The following is a 14,179-nucleotide window of genomic DNA, read 5'->3' on the forward strand; positions in this document are numbered from 1 at the left end:
ACTCCTTGATTGGAATCCATCAACTTCCTCCAAGCATTCCATTCTTTTTTCAAACTCATGTATTTATTCTTCAACTGCTTGAGGCCATGTTTTCTTTCAGTTTTTTTCTCAAATTTCCTTGCCATCGACTTGTACCCAGCTTGGCTTAGGACTAGGAATGGCTGATTTCCTTTTGTAATTTCATTGGCAATCAGCTGCAGGAAAATTTAGATGGAGTCACTGTCCCAGGAGGCCTTGTGGTTTAACTGCTTCTGTGTCTTTTCCACACTGCTTGACTTCTCTAGAGATGTGCCTTTGTTTTTCTCTTGGGTATAAGGTGAAGTACGTATGGAAACCATTTGGACCATGCACGCAGCTAAGGCAACTAATTTACGGGACAAAATTATCACCATCACCATCTTGATTGTTATTATATCTATACATATCAGACCATAGCAGAAGAATTTAAATTGGTCGCCACATGAACAATTTATGGCCATTGCACAATAAACACAGAAAGTGGATGCTAGATTGAACAGTATATAACCATTGCACATTAATTAACATAGCATTACAATCACATAAAAGTAGACATAAACGTACGAATTTTAACAGTGGAATACAAATAGTAAATACAAGTAGTCATTAATGTGTCCCCCAAACTAGTCAGTTAAAGCAAGACAACGTTAGTCGTTGCTCTCACGTTTCCTAAGAACATTCTAAGTTTCCTTACATACGCAATAACAAAATGACAACCACAATGCATAGCACAGAAACAATTGTTTTAAGGAGACGCAATGACTGTTGAATGTGTATGACATCATCCCGCAAATGCATGACAATGTCGTTACTGGATGAGGTAAAATCCGTGCTCTGCCTCCTTAGTCCTTCGCACTAACCAATCCAACTGACACAGGGCTGACAAGTGAAAATGACGCATGTATTAGTCAATTGGTTTGGCATGACATGCAGGTATGACCGTTAATGAATTGGGCACTTACCACAGGGGACATGCAAAGTATGGACGCCCTGGATTTTTGGTCAACCTGGATATCTTAACAATATAGTGGCCATAGCCACAAGCACACATCATGTACTGGAAGTTGCAATAGAGGTAAACGAAGCCATGCTATGTTTGCTGACCGGGTGAAACACTAATGGTAACATGTAGGTGGCATATTAGTCACAGTTCAGGAAATTATCAGATTGTTGAAAATTTAGGAATGTCCCCAAATTGTTATTTAAAAATGGCCTTTTACAATTGGCAAAATGTAAGTTGTCAATTAGAAATATCTCCGAATGTGAAATTTCAGCATTTTGCTATAAAACTAAAATAAAATAAATGATCACGTGTCTCCATTTCCAATTATGAAGTAATGTACAATTCATATTAATTTGTTCTATCCTTTGAAATAAAGATACAAATTCAGATTTACAAAAGCCCTCAACATGAATTATTTCCTCTATTTTAGAAACTAAAATCCATGTGTTAGCAATTCTCAATTAACCAAGATAACATGAATTGACTTGGTTAAATTCTCTATTTTACAAAAAAACATATGACATTCTCTATTTTACAAATAACATGAATTGAGATTTACAAACACTCTCAACCTGAATTGACATTGTGAAATTCTCTAATTTGCAAATAACATATTTGCAACTAAATTCCATGTATTAAATCCATGTGTTCAATTCTCTAAGTCTCTATTAAATTCCATGTGTTAAATCGAAGGTGTATTATTCCTCTTCCTTTACAATTGAGATTTACAAAAACCGTCAACATGAATTGATTTTGTCTTGTTAATTGAGAGCTTGTAAAAAACATTTTAATTCACAAAATAGAAATGTCACATAAGGTCAAACCCGTGTCAAAACCATGACAGTTTACATAAATACAAATTTCACAATCGAAAAGCTAAGCCAACATTGCTATGGAGCAAAGTCAGAAAAACGTAATCCAAACGTTCCAAGAGCAATATGTAATAAAAACCGTAACCCAAAATTTGCAAGAGAATTACCCTAATCCAAACCATGACAGTAGTCAACAGAAAAACTACAAATTTCACAAAATTAAAGAGACAATGGAGAACCTAACCCAACATTTCCATGGAGTAGAGAATGAACTTAAACGAAATCATATGAATTCATGTTGGCAAACATAAAATTAGTTCATGTTGTTCCTTACAATTGAGGAAACAAAATAATTTTGGCCAAAAAATATATTTTGGGAAAAAAATAATTTTATTTAAATTCAGTGTTGTTCCAGTGGGTTGAAAGGGTTAATTGTAACAGGAAAAATACATTCATCAGTGTTGTTCTTTTTTCTTGTTCCTTCATGTTCAAAGGGCCAATGAACTCTGTTGTCATCATTTCATCAGCATAGGAAAATAGAAAACAGGAATTCAAGATTTCACCGCAAAAAAAAAAAAAAAACAAAACAAAAAACATGAACCTCAGTTGCCCAATCTCAAAAAATTTGGACATGTGTTATCATAACTATAGCGACCCCGGTCTTTTCCCTTTAGATTATTGTATCCGGACTTAGGTTCCGTAGATTCTGTCATTATATATTGGTTGTTGTTACCCTTTAGTCTCTTTGTATTTGAGTTATGGGATGTGTTGGGCAGGTTTGTTATAGGTTGGTTGAGTTTAGAAGCCAATACTAGTTGCCCAGATTTTGACCTGTCCGCTCGAGCGGGGGTTTTGGCGCTCGAGCGGGAATTGCACCCATCCAGTATTTCCTGTGCAGTGTTGGACGCTCGAGCGTGGGATTGGCCGCTCGAGCGGGGTTGTGTGATTGCCGCTCAAGCGGGGAGTTGGAAGCTCGAGCGGAGACCTGGTTTTGTAAAACTTCTGGGAGTGTGCATTCTCCGCTCGAGCGGGAGTCTGTGAGTGGCGCTCGAGCGGGGTTTTCCACACTCGAGCGGGCCGACTGTTATATAAATCCGAGATCCGACTTTCTGGATCATTTTTCATCTCCCTTTTGATCTGTAAAACCTTAGAACCGACTTTTCTCTCTCTCTACTCACCTTCTCTCTTAGGTTTGATCTACTTAGAGTGAGTTTCTACCTTAGATCCTTTATTAAAAAGATAGAGTGAGTCGAGGGCTTCCATCTAATCTGAACATTTGGTGATTTGGAGCACATTGGAATTTGGTTATTCATCTCTGTCTTCTCCATTCGGGTTATTTTCTTCGAGGTAGGGATTTCCTACTCCATTTTATAAGTTTTGTTCTAAGTTTTGGTATATTGATATGTTGGGGGTTACTTTGATAATTTTGGGAAAAACTCTAGTTGTATTAATTAAATTAATTTGTATAATTAATTTAAGGGAATTGGGGAAATTGGTTAAATTCATGGAATTGAGGAATTCACTGATTAAATGGTGTAATTGGATAATTTAGATTACTCGCCTATTGAATTGTTGATATATTTATTTCCAAGTATAGAAATAATTGTTTTGGGCTATCGGTGGAGGATAGTCATGATTGTTGTAGACATTGCATGTGGATTAGGGATAACTGAAACTAATCATTGTTTAAGTCATCAACTTTGACTGTTGAATTAATACAGACATTATGTGTATTGGTTGTGTGTTGTAAATGTTATGTGTTTGCATACATTGTTTTGTGTGGGAGGAGATAGGGGATGTACTCCACGGTTTAGGGGAAGATAGGGGATGGACCTCTAAACCGGATTTTGTTTGGGAGGAGATAGGGGATGGACTCCATTAGCATCACTTTTATGTGTGCTTATTTATATTGAAGTGTTTTATTTGATACAGCACTAAAATGTGTATCAAACGGGAAGTATGAAGTGTTTTGATTTGAGCCTGAGTCTCATTTGTTTGTGGACATTGGAAGAATGTGAATATGATTTATATAGTTCATTGTTGTAAGTGTGGCTGGGTTCTGAGCCATATTGATAATGTTGGAAAGTAAAACGTGTCACGAGATTATATAATGATGTAATTGATTATCTTGGTTAACCATCTATTGAATGCTATTGCTTTATTCAATGCTTATATTTGGTTTAGTATATTTCTACTGGGCTGTGGCTCACCCTTTATGGGAACATCATTTTCAGGTTCAGGTGATAAGCTACCTCCAAGGACTTAGCTTGGAAGGACTTGGATTCTGAAGATTATTTTTAGTTATTTGTTTTTATTTGTTAGTACATGTAAACACTTAAGCCTAGGGCTTTATTTGTATTTGAGTTAGAACTCATACATGTGTGTCCAGGTGTTGGCTTGGGAAGATGTAAGCCTGTAGGGCATTTAATTTGATGTTACCTGTAATACTTTTACTTAGTAAGACTATGATGAATGTTATAATGAATTGTTTCCTTTTTAACATTGCATGTTGATGTTATATAAATTTAATGGGTTTGTTTTTGAGGGCGTTACAATAGCCTTAGTTTAACAAAAAAAAAATCGAAAAACCCAACAAAAAAACAAACAAGAATTTACAAAACCTCAGTTGTGCAAAAAAACTGAATTCGAAAAAAATTTATTATCAGATCTTCAGTTTCACGAAAAAAAAAATAAAAAAAACATGAACCTAAGTTTCACATCAAAAAAAATTATCAGAAGCATAGCCTCCATTGATTACTAGAATTTGTAGTTAGAAAGAAAAAAACAACAGGGAGGTTTTGGGCATAATTTCAATGATAGAGCAATGGGTTTCCCAGATGCCAAACAAAAAATAGACATACCAAAGAGGAAAATTTGTAATCACCCACAAGAATGGGTTTGACGGATGAATTAACCAGATCGAGTTGAAGGAGACGGATTTACAAACAAAAAAAAAAACCAAAACAAAACAGAAACTGTTCAGTACTTGACGATCGATGGGTTTTGCAGATGGTGAGATCTTCTTCAACGCCACAAATGTGCAGTCCGGTGGCGTTCGGCTTTGGCAAGCTTGGCGAGATGTCTTCGCCATTCAGCGTCAGCGAATCTCCTTCTTCGCTTCAGCGTGCCTGTGTATGCCCTACAAAATTTCAATGTTGTGTGTGTGTGTGGTGAGGCGGTGCTGGTGTGAAGCATAGTGGGAGGGGGGTAGTTTGGTAAAATCACCCTGGCCAGGTTGTGTGTAACCATGTGAAGGCCTTTTCTCTAGTAGTGACTAAATTAGCCTTTTTTGGACGGTAGTGGCTAATTTAGCCCAAACCTGTCTTCCCAAATGGAAGCTAAGCATTTGGCTTTGGCCTAACCATGAGTTTGTTTATATAACTCAACATCAACAGCAACTAGTTAGAATTTTGAATATAATGTGGATTAGTCACGGTACCAAACTAAGGTTGTGTTTGGTGTAACTTTGGAATCCTAGTTCCACCCTTATACGTGAACCCTTTATTTGGATGGAGTTTTCAAAAACTGATTCTAACCTCACATTTCAAAACACCTTTCACAACACGTTTGGTAAAGCTCCTCCCAATCAGTTTTCAAAATTTTTTGGGTCTATCCGGTCGTCCCCTGGACATTTGGCCGGTCGTTCGGCCAATTGATCGGATTTTTTTTTTTTTTTTGAGAATTGGCACCTGTTGATATTTTAAATTAAAAAATATTTTCAGAATTTTTTTAATTTTTTAAATAAAAAAATTTATTTTTTTCAGTAATTATTTTTTTTGAATTGAATTTTAAAAAGAGTTTGGTTATGAGTTTTGAATAGAATTTTCAATAGAGTTTTGAGTTGTGTGTTTAGTTATGAGTTATAACTTTTTGAATTAAGTTCTGAAAACTCTTTTCAAAATTCATAACCAAACAAATTTCTCATTTCATATGTTACATCAAAAATTCAAAACTCAATTTAAAAATCTTTTCAAAACTCATAACCAAACAAATTTTCTCTTTTCAAATCATAATTGCAAAAGTCACAAACTCAAAATACAATTCTATTCTCAAATCATAATTCTAAAACTCTACCAAACGCAACGTAAGTAATTGTTGTTCAAAAAAAAACAAAAAAGTAAGTAATCGAATTCATATAACAAATATGAAGTTCATATATTTATATAAATCAATTAAAATTAGGTCACCAAAATCAGTGCTTACCGTAGTTTAATCTCTTTCACTGAAATATTCAATCAACATAAAGAAATGGTTAGCGAGTGTCATTGCAATGCATTTTCCCCCAAATCCTTTAATCCAATTTGGTACTGCTTCGGTATTGTTGAATTTTGTCCCAAAAAGTAAAACCAAAAGAATAAAGAATAATGAAATAAACAAATTTCATGTAACCCATCATGAAAATACTGAAAAATAAGAATAAAAACTAGACACATTTTAATTTAGAAATATTTAGGTTAACATCTCTCTAATGAGAGAAGTCCACAATATATATAAATATATTTTTGGGTGAATTACATTAATGGTCTTTGTAATTTGAGACTTGTGTCATTTTGATCTCTGACTTTTCAATTATGATACATTTGACTCTGAATTTTGCATCTCGTTCCAAATAAGGACAATTAAAGACATTGTTGCTCCATTTCAAGAGGCAAAGTCGTCAATTTGATAAAATATAAATTAGCTTGGCAAAAATAAATGTCAAAAAATTATTTCTACTTACCAAAGATAAAATTATATAAAAATAATAAATCTTTTACATTTTTTATTTTTTATTTTTTTTACCAAATTAATTTTTAGTATATGTTTGGATGATTATCATGTAATGGGCGGTTGTTTTTGTTCATATGTTTGAATGGTTATCATATAATAGATGGTTATATTTTGTGATAACCCAAAATATTTTTTTAAATAGTCAATGCATAAATTAATTGAGTAATATTTGGATTGGAGTGTTGTGTAAAGTTATGTGCGAAAATAGTTTAATTTTTGTAATAAATTTTTTAAAAAGAATATATATAATTTTCGATCTCAGAAATTATGAAATTTTTTATTATGTTGTTCTTGTAAGAGTCTAGTATGTTGGATAAAAAAAAATTCAGAATTTAATGGTGAGTATTTATTTTATGAGAATTTGCAGACTAATTGGTGTTCAGTTTAATTTATAGCAGAATTTGAGATTTGAGTTTTGGGTGTTGGACCATGATTTGAGATAAATTGTTGGGTCTATTTTGGTATATAATTGGGACCATGTTTGGCTTATGGATGGGACCCATGACTTAGATTTAATTTAAATTGAGTTTGTTTAATGACTTATGTTTAACTGTTTGGCCCTTTTTAATTATATGATTGGTAGTAACTACCATGGAAGTTGTTAGTATTTATTATATAGGAATTATAATAAATATTTGATAGTTGATTTTATGGTGTGTACCATATGGTGAAAAATTATATACTTTGTAAAGAATGAAAATGTGTATATTTCGTAATGAGCAAAATATTATATTTTGTGGTATGCAAAAATATTATATTTTGTGGTGAGAAAAATTATATCATTTTATAATTTATATTATAAAATTTTGAGGTATTATTACAAAAATTAAATTATTTTTTTGAAACAAAAAACCATTCTTGGGAAGACAACCCATGTGGGGTTGTCCCCCACGCCCCTCCCTTTCCTTTCTCCTTCTTTTTGCTTTTCTTTGACTGAACAGAGAGCTCAACTCTCTCTCTCTATATATCAACGTGTCTCTCTCTCTCTCTCTCTCTCTCTCTCTCTCTCTCTCTCTCCATGTTCACCATTGTTGCTCAATCTTTAAGCTTGAAATGAGAGTCTTTAGAGTGAGATTTTACAAAAGTGTTGTAAATGAAAGTCAAACAACTCGTCGTGATCTTCGCAATGATAGTCTCGGATTTATGATGGGGCGATGTTTGCATTTTTGGATTTTCTTTTCTTCATATTTGAGGTAGGGACTTTCTTCATATTATTACATTAAAGCTATGTTAGGGTTATTTTGAGAAAGTATGTCTTTTTAAGAACTATTGCATATATATATATATTTTAGATTTTTGTTTGATAATTTTTGGAAGAAAAATTATATTGAAGTGTTAAGGGCATTGATATTTTGAACTTGATTTAGGAAAATCATCTTGTGTTGATAATTTTGTTAAAAATCCAAAAATAAAATTTATAGTTGTATAGGTTGTATCTACCTCATATTATGGTTAAATAATTTATTTTGAGAATATAATGTTGAAATATTTATCTCATCCTTGACTTTTGGAATTTATTTTTTTGAGAAAAATAAATTGATATTGAGGAATATTGTGTAAATTAAGTTGGGATTTTAGAGTTGTTTTGGGATTAAAAACTCTAAAAGGTGTTATATTCATGATATTTTATGAAAAGTGATATGTTGATGATTAAGTTGTGTTTATTTTTGTGAAAATGAAAAATGTGAAATGTGGACTTTTGAACTCACAACTTTGAAAATGTTACTCTTGGGCATATTTCATAATTTTTGATGTAAATATCATGTTGATTAGGTAATTTTAGAAAAAGTTGAGAAATTGTTATTAGTAGAGGATTTGGGAAGAAAATTAACTTGTTAAGTATCTTGGCCTGAAATATGGTTATGTGTGAGAGATGAGGCATGTGAAGTTACGTTTGGTATTGTAAATTTGAAATTTTTTGAATATAATAAACTTACTAATTTAGTGGATTAAATTAGTTTTGGTTAAAAGGTTATATCTGTTATGGTTAAAAGTGTGTTATTGAGATTATACCATAACTTTTGATATAGTAGGATGAAAATGGTAATATTTAGTAAGTATGGGATTTGGTAAAAATCATATTGGTTATCTTGATTGTGGTGGAACAAAATTGATTGAAAGTTCTGTGTGAGTCAAGATAATTGAGAAACTGATTATTAGTTTTAATAGTTGGAGTATGCTAATATGTTGTTTTTGAACATCAAATTTTTATATGAGGCATTTGAATTGTAAATTGAGGGTTTGGTTAAATTGGGAGTTGATTACTCACAACCTTGCTATTTAATGCATTTTTGTGTATAAAATTACATGTGGTTATTTGAAAGTGAGAAAGTCCCAATTTGTGGAAAATCCTAAATGGTAATGTTTTGGGAGTTGTCGGATTATTGAGAAAGGATTTGGTTCAGTTTCAAAATTGAGGATTTGATTCAGAAAACATTTATGAAACTTTTGGATTATCGAATATTAGTTACTCCTTTAAAATGTTGAGTTTAATGGAAAGTTATATAAGTCTTGAAAATTTGTCTTTAAAATGTGGAATCTGAATTGTTTCTAAATGTTGGGAATCATAGTAGATTCCAAGTTATGGTTATATGTTGGATTGTACATCCATGTTGTTATCTTTTAATTAATACATTAGAGGTAACTATTTTGACTATCGGTGGAAATTTATCATGTTACATTTAATGAGGGATTTCTTGGAAGGATGAGAAATGCTGGAACTTTGGAAGTTTGATATATAGTATGTTATAGAATTGTCTTGAAATGACTAAATTGGAAATGTTGATTAACTAGTGGAAACTATATGAATGTGGATATTGTTGGATTATCTCTTGAAATTGTATCATGGTATTACATTGATAGAGATATGGAATTTCATCACAATGGAGCATTGTGTGGTGGATTTGAAATTGGAACTATTCTAATGCATTGTTACATATTGCATTGTCATTCTATTGTTATCATGGGTTTCGAATTGAAATTGAAAACCATTGTTTTGAGAAAGGAATTGTTTTTGTGAAACGAGATCATTTTGATTTGTTTTAGGTAAATACGTTGGTAAGTCCGGATAGGAGGTATAGTTTGATATTGGTTAAGTTGGCCTCAGTGTGCAGGGTGAAAGACCGAAAACACACGCAGAGGAGGTACCACTGCCCTTCCGGTAAGAGACTGGTAAAGTGGAGATTTGGTAGTGCTCAATATGCCTACTTGCAGACACCAGCCTAAGGATTACCTGAGTTGTATTTACCACCTTGAAATTTTATTGAAATTGTTGGATTAATGTGTTTTCAAATTGGCATTGTGCACGAGATTTTCAAAAGATGAGAAAAATATTTTGAGCATGACATGGTGTAGACGCGCCCGCGGCGAGGGGCCCTTCGCTACAGTTCGGACTCGTGATTTTTTTTTGTCGCGGTTCTTAATCTGAACCAAAGAGTCCAAATCTGGCAAATCGTTTTGAGAAACAGATTTTTGAAAAAGTAGTGCCAAACATGGACTGCTTTGCCAGATACAGAGTCGCCACCTAAATATTTTTAAAATGGGAAAATTTAGGAAACCCTGACTCGGTGCTGAAGGCCACATGTCCGTCATCACCGGAGTTTGTCTCGGCTCGGGAGCTTGGGTACGATCGGGGAAGGTCAGCTATGAGCACCCCCTTTCGCCCGGTCCGAAGACCGGCCTCTACTAAACGTGATATCCAATTTTGAAAACGTTGTGTGTTCTTATTCCAATTATTATCCTAGAATCACTATATTATGCGCGCAGCAAACAAGTATAGACTAGATTGCCTAATTTGGAAAGAAACATCGCATATCCGTTTGGTTTGAAAATGCTTTGGAATTTGCTACTCGCAAGTAGGCTAAAATGCGGATTTCAATGAGTTTTTCCAACTCAAACAATCCAACCTTCACCCACAGGCATTCAAACAGTTTAACACATAAGCATCTAGCCACATGGTAAACATGCTGTTATGGTAGCATTCACACGCATGCGATATGCTAAAACTGGAAAATACTCACATAGTACTCCGTGCCAAAACAAAGAACTTGTTAGCAAACATGCATGATCCAAGTCCATGTTAAGTGCCTAATGCATCGCATACAAAATGTTGCTAGAACAGGCTCGGCTATCCTAAACATGGCATGTGAGAATGCACAACTATCACATATTCAATTTAGAATTTGAAGTACAAATGCAGTTAGCGTGATGTACCGAGCCTAATGCATGTAATACAAATACATGCACACATGCATAGCATAAGGTATGCTAAATTAAACGTGCCCTAATACTAACCATCAAAGCAGGTAAGTAAAAGGGAAGAAAGAAGTGAGGTTGGAAGACATACACACCACCCACACACACTTATTACAGATTTGCCCTCGCTCGGAGGGACCGAATAAATATTACAAATTAATTAACTACACAAGCTAATTAATATTACAAATTAACTAATTTAATGAATTAAATAAATTAATTAAAACAGGAAAACGCCTCGGGAAGCGCGCCACCATGCATGGGCTGCCTCTGTTTTCTTTCCTCTACTCCTCTGGAGGCTGTCAAAACCTCAGGGCTGCATCCCTGGACACTGGGGAGTGCCACCGGCTGAGTGGAATTACCACCGGCACTTGTGTGTGGCCATCAGCACAAAATGGAGTCTATCGGCAGAGGAAAGATTGTCGGCCGGCACCTTACACTGCCGGTCGGCAAAGAAAGCCTGCAGAACCTGCAACTCACAGCAACAGAGGCCAAAACAAAGCATGGCAGCACAATTCAAGGCATGTATGCACCAACCATGTCCTTTATCATTGTAATGACTCAAAGGGGCATGTGCCTCGATTCTCGGACCACCAATCACGCATTCTCATGCATGATGGCCCAAAGAACCAAGTATGCAACTTTGATTTCAAATGTATGCAAACCAATCAAACACAACTCCCAATCCCTATCACCCAAGTCAAGGGACAAGGAATGCATGCAAGATGTAATGCGACCTAGGCATACAAGCTAAGGATGCAACATGGCATGGCAATGGACTTATGCAATCATGAAAGCATACATAGAGGCATGCAAATGGATGCCAAGATGGTCTTAAACATGAATTAGGCAGCTCTAAATAGGCCTAAAACAGTGGCCATAATGCCCAAAAATAGAGACCAAAACACATGCACACATGCACATGTTAAGATCCAACACTTAGGCACAAAATAAGCAACATTCAAGCACACTTGAAAGGAGGAATCATGGACTAATTAGCATGCAGCATAAGCATTGAAATCATGTTAGGATGGTGCCAAACCAAGCAACAAAATCAAGCCAAAACATACAACAAATAGTCCAAGTGTTCAAAGCAAACCAATGGGGCATTGAACTACACTTAGCAAGATCAAACATGGCATGCACTCATTGACCAAAACAGAGTTTTAGCACACAACATAAGGCCCAAAGGACCACTTAGATGGCATCTAAATGACTCAAGAACAAAGGCATGCATAAACACCAAAACATGGAGCATTACTACACATGCTTTCAAAGCACTAAAGAGACATGCAAGGCAATCAAACAAGCATGGAAATGGGACTGAAATAACATATAAAGTGACCCCAAATCACCAAAACAATGCAAAGATATCATGCTACACATGCACATACTCAAGGCCAACAAGCCCAAATACAAAGGAGCTATGTCAAGCATGCAAAGATCAACCCAAACGACTATGGACAGACCTAAAACATGGCAAGATAAGCACAAAATCTTCACAAGACTAAGCCAAAAACATGCTCCAACAAAGGCTAACAACCTAGGACATGTTAAGGCATAAACAAGGCATTATATGGCAACTATGCTAAACATGCATGGAGTTCCAAAACCAACTTAAAATCATGTTATATTATGGATATATAAACATGAAAAACAGCCCAAACATGCTCAACACACACTCAAGCATAGGCTTCCTTAAGAGGCCAAAATATGCCCTTTTCAAGGACAACAAGGAGAGGGGGTGGCCCTCTCCTTCTTGGGACTTCAAAGCATCATCTTCACCACTGAAATCCCTCAAGATTTCAGTGGTGAAGAGACCTCAACACCAAAATCCCGGAGCTAGCACAAAATGGCTCAAAAAGAGGCCTTTCAAGGCCTAAGGGTGGTCAACAACCCTCAAACAACAAAACACTCTTAATAAACAATAAAGAGGGCTTAAAAACAGAATTTTTTTGTGTTATACACTAAGCATAAAAACGAATTTAAAACAGGTAGAAATGAGATGCAAAAATGGGGAATAAAATGGTGAAATTCTTACCCTTGAAGCCTTCTTCAACAATGGTGCTCCAATGGCCTCCCTTGGCTTGAATCCAACACCAAAACCTCAAAATCAGTCCCTTAGAACCTCAGCTCCAAGAGGAAGGTGAAATACTAGGTGCTCTTGTGCAATAGTAAGGACTAAAACACACACAAGAGCACAAAAGAGAGAGAAAGACAGAGATAAGGTGTAACAAACCCTAACCCTAGAACTCAAACCCTAACAATGGCTGTATATCCTCTCTAAAATATCCTAAGTTTCTAAGCAAGTCTCTCCTTTTGTTCCCAGGGAGAGCCTCTCTCTATATTGTCTTGTAAAGCTTACAAGACAAGCTTTACAAGAGGGAGATCCCTCCATACACGTGTATGGAGGGGAGCAAAAGTAAGACAGCTGTCTAAAAATATCTGCAAAAGCAGATGAACAGCAATCGGCCGGCCAAAAATGCCATCTTGGACAAAAGGAGTGCCGGCCGGCACTAAATAGTGCTGACCGGCAACAAACAGTGCCGGCCGACAATGTACATTGCCGGTGGCAGCAAACACCAGCCGGTGGCCTCTAGCCACTGCCGGTGGTGGGTGGGGATGGTCTACAAGCCCTACCCTGCCCTTCCAAGGCAAAACAAAAGTGTTTGGTGTGAAACCAGACACTAAACGATCGAGTTCGGGGATCCTGAAGCAAGGCGCGCGAGCCGAGACTTCCGGGAACTCCAAACGAACACAAACATGGATAATCACCGAGTGTTCAAACGGTGACGTCCAAGTCTTGAGGACGGTCAAAAATGGGGTGTCTACACATGGCATATGCATTCATCTCATAAGAACATATAAAAATGTATTTAATGCTTTGTTAGATGTCATTGTGAATGGTTTAATAATTTGATTCAATTGGCAATAGGATAATTGAACGAATTGGAAAAGGATGTCCTATTACTATTGAAGCATGTTTATTTATTTAAGTTAACTAGTTGTGGTTAATTAAATAAATTGGATTTAGGAAATTAAGTAATAAAATTCTATGGTTTGACATGATATGATTTCACGTATGTATATGAGTATTTTTGTACCCGCATATCTTCTAATGTTATAATATGAGATTGATTAGTGAGCTAGTGGTTGCTCACCCCCTATCTGCACATGTGTATAGGAAATGTTTTTCGGATTTGAAAATCAAACAATGGGTTTTACCATTCATAAGTGTAATGTAGTGATGGATTGTACTATTTCATTTGTTTATTTGGCTGAATGCTATCTTTTTGTAAAGAGTAGTGTCCTCTCTTTTATT

At 35.3% G+C, this 14,179-nt stretch overlaps 1 long non-coding RNA gene and 1 pseudogene across 2 annotated transcripts in view; both read right to left on the reverse strand.

Annotated features, from left to right (window-relative positions):
• LOC145793687 (uncharacterized) overlaps positions 1-14,179 on the reverse strand; it is an 84,154-nt pseudogene that overhangs the window by 24,197 nt on the left and 45,778 nt on the right. The window lies entirely within an intron of this gene.
• LOC145792423 (uncharacterized) lies at positions 377-4,978 on the reverse strand. Its single transcript, XR_014331828.1, has 3 exons — positions 4,820-4,978; positions 981-1,133; positions 377-897 (listed from the first exon to the last, which is right to left on the reverse strand). It is a non-coding gene; the product is annotated as an uncharacterized LOC145792423 (long non-coding RNA).

This window comes from Camellia sinensis, chromosome 6, assembly GCF_055761805.1.
Source record: "Camellia sinensis isolate YWXY chromosome 6, ASM5576180v1, whole genome shotgun sequence".
NCBI lineage: Eukaryota > Viridiplantae > Streptophyta > Magnoliopsida > Ericales > Theaceae > Camellia > Camellia sinensis.